The sequence below is a fragment of the Corylus avellana genome, chromosome 1, assembly GCF_965113065.1.
Source record: "Corylus avellana chromosome 1, dhCorAvel1.hap1.2, whole genome shotgun sequence".
NCBI lineage: Eukaryota > Viridiplantae > Streptophyta > Magnoliopsida > Fagales > Betulaceae > Corylus > Corylus avellana.
Genome location: NC_142490.1, coordinates 10,216,534 through 10,220,449, shown reverse-complemented (window position 1 = coordinate 10,220,449; position 3,916 = coordinate 10,216,534).

The following is a 3,916-nucleotide window of genomic DNA, read 5'->3' as shown; positions in this document are numbered from 1 at the left end:
CAAAATGGGGTGGCCGGACCACCCCATTTTTGGCCAAGGGGGTCGCTCAGCCACCCCTGGCTGGTCTGGGGGTGGCCGGACCACCCCCTTGGCCATGGGGGTGGTCCGGCCACCCCCAAAAGGCCCAAAAAAAAAAATGCGGGGGGGGGGGGGGGTGGGGGGGGTATCGTGGGGGTGGCCGGACCACCCCCAAGGGGCTGGGGGTGGTTTCGGCCACCTCATACGGCCGGTATGGGGTGGCCGAAACCACCCCAGCCCCTTGGGGGTGGTCCGGCCACCCCCAAAGCATCCCGATCCCCTTTTTTTTTTTTTTTTTTTGGGCCACGGGGGTGGCCGAACCACCCCCTTGGCCATGGAGGTGGTCGAACCACCCCCAGATCGGCCAGGGGGTGGCTCCAGCCACCCCCGATTTCTTTTTCTTTTTTTCTTTTTTTTTCTTTTTTTTTTAATTTATTTATTTTGCTTTTCTTTTTAAAAAAATAAAAAATAAAAAAAATTAATGCATAAAACGATGTCGTTTTAGGTTGGGTAGGTGTTGTAATTTTAGGACACAAAACGACGTAGTTTTGGGGAAGGGTAAAATGGGTATAAAACATCCAAAACGACGTAGTTTAATGTTAAAAGGGTCCAAAGTGAGAGAAAATAGAAGTTTAAGGGTCCAAAATGAGAGTTTTTGAAGTTCAGGGGGGGTCTGCAAAAACGGCCGGAAGTTCAGGGGGCCTTAGTGAAGTTTCCCCTTAAATTTATTTGTCTACAATACAAATGTCACTATTTTTATGATAGTGTCTAAATACAAGTATAGTAATCAAATCCCTTTGATTTGATTACAATCCCAATATTTGAATACAATCAACCTATAAATAGAGAATATTTCAATATCAACCTAATTATGGAATATACGAAAAATATTATATATTTTTCATATATTCTAACAGTCCTTTTCTAAAGCATGTTGAAAAGCTACTAAAACCATCTAGAGGACGTGTTACAGAGATTGCCGCAAATGACACAAGTAAGACGCCACAAACTGCTCCTCTGCCTCAAACAGATTGTTTTAGGCAACTAATTGGTAGAATTCTTGTATATAATAATCGACAGAACTCGCATCTTGCCTTATCGTGTGAAGCCACTGGAACAACGTTTGAGTATATCCAAAAGGTAATAGGTGACTCTTCATCTTTTCCCAATCGCAAATCATGGGCTTGCCTTATTTGTCTTGCGATCGCTTCAACTGCTCACACCAAGTGGATGCCTAATCCTTCAACTTGATGCCGACAAGCTTCACCTTCATGCGATCTAGAATCTCCTTGTAGTCGAAGAGCTACTCTGCTTCGTACAACTAATCAATGAATCCTTCGGCCTACAATGTGCCAGGAAATTATTGAAGCTAAACTTTGAAGCCTAAGTCTCCATGCCACTCATCCTGACCAGGTTGTTCCCGACCCAAAACAGGACTGTGATATGGGTTTTCAAAACTAGATTATGAATGGCGATCACTCATTTTATAGTCGTCTATGTTTTGCAACACTAGGCGCTATGTTTACTCTGCAACTTGTCTCTGTAAGTCCTCTATCATCATGTCTTGCACATTGCATTCATGGTACGAGACTTTCTCATTTGGAATCGGTCCACGTCAACCACAACCACCAACCACAAAAATTGAAGAAAAATGATCCCAATAAAACACTGGGCTTGAATACTAATTTAATCCAAACAAAACTTGGATTGTTCTGACAACATAGGATAGTAAACAAAAACTAAGGATTTGAAGCTGTGAAGGTGATTCGGGAAAGGGGAAAATAACAATTAGGATTGAGAAAAGACCCTAGCCGCCCATAGAAGCGAGAGAATAAAACTGATATTGCTAAAATATTATTCAAAATCGGAATAAAGAACTAAGCTCACTTGTGGGCTTAAATAGCTAAAGCAAACCAACTCTTTGCCATAAAAGATAGAAATCTAATTATTCATAAAATAAAATTGGAAATAAAAATAAAGATTATTCAAAAATCTTGCGAAATTCAAAAATAAAATCGCTACTGATAAGCGCCGAATGTTACACATTTAAGCCTCTTAACTTGCATATGTTAACTCTTTAGCGTTGTTATCTGTTTGATTTTGTATGTTTTTAGTGTTTTCATATTCTAAATGAAGATGCAACCAAATTACATTAATTTTGGGCTTAAAACATGACTTTTCGAGATGCTGAAAAAATGGGCTTGAGCACAAAAAATTGCACATGAGCGCAGTATCCTTAGACTCGAGTGCATTAGAAGTGCGCTCAAGGGCACATGAGCTCGAATGCAAGTGAGCTCGAGTGCACTCGCACCGACTTGCTAGACAGAAATGTAGAATTGATATAGAAACAAGTTTAGGTCTCCTAATTCAACTAGGAGATGGAATTATGGCATTTCTGGAACTCCAAGGGCTCCTTGAGTTTATTTTAGACCCTATAAATATGTCATAAACCTCTTAATAGAAAGGGGCACTGAGCATAGAGAAATTTCAAATAAATATCTTCTTTGAGGCTTGAAGAGTTGGAGAGAAGATGATCATGGCAGAAGGCCATTCCAACACTACCATGAACAACTAAATCCGTAATAGGGTGTTGATGTAGCCTTTTCCAAGTAACATGATTTGATTGTATTTTAATTTAGGGTTTTTCTATGTCCATGATGATTGTATAACTAAGAAAATTGATTTTAATGTTTATATTCAATCTTGATAGAATTCTTATCTTATCTTAGAAATTTTTTTATCTTGATTGAACGCAATCACTCTTATTTTCTGTGATTATAAGAATGATGGTTTGTTGTGCCAAATACCCACCTAAATTAATAGGCAAATACTTGGTAGGTTTTACTCGCAAGTGCACAAGATCAAACGATAGTATAGCAAGTAAATACAAGATCATTCCCACGAGGATTGGTAAATTATGTTTAGAAGTAATTTCCTATTTAATTAAACATAATTCAATTGTCACGATTGAATTTAATAAAAAGAAATAAAATAAAAGATAAACACAAATAAAAAGAATTAGGGATTTGATATCCACCACTAATTATATTCAGCTAATATAACAATATGCCAATGCTTTGATCATGTTATGCATATCTAATGTTTATCAACCTAAGGGCATGGGTGTCTACTCCTTAAGCTATTGATTTTTCTAAGCAACGAATTAGGCATGGGTGTCTACTCTAATTCTTTTATTTCTTAAAGGATTTAACATGGATGTCTACTAAGTTGTTCTTTAATAAAGCATAAAACTGTGAAAATCGACAAACACATGGGTGTCTACTCCCGGTTCCCCATGTTGATTAACCCAAGAATTGTAGTGTGGATTTCTTTTGTTACTTATGTTAAACCCAGGACTCGGTCATCCAAATTGATTTAACTAACTAGTCCATACCACATGCATATGTTGGCCAGACAGACACATATGAGGAATTCATGAAAGCAGGTATTAATCAAGTTAAATAGCATAACAAGATCATCACAAAGGCACCAATATTGAAATATTCATTAAACATAACTAGGGTTTCAATCTAGCCCTAAATAAAATATAAACTACATAATAAAGATAAAAGGTGGAAGACAAGAAAAACACAAACTCCTCTTGATTCAGCCTTCAGTTCATTTCTAGAGCTTGTGCCTCTTTTCTCTCCACCTATTCCTAGAGGTTAAGAGGTCTATTTATAGGCTTTAGAAGTCCTTGACAAACTAGTAAACCTAGGAAATTCATAGGGTTTTACTCCTGTTACAAGTGGGAGTTGGAAAACCCTAATATGGAAGGCATGGGGGTCTTGGCCGCAGCTGATATGGCACTTGCGCGCAGGTGCGATCGAGCCTCTTCTGTTCTGCGCTCGAACACTGATTGTCTGCTTCGTGCTGTGTCTTCTCTGGTACCGCGCTC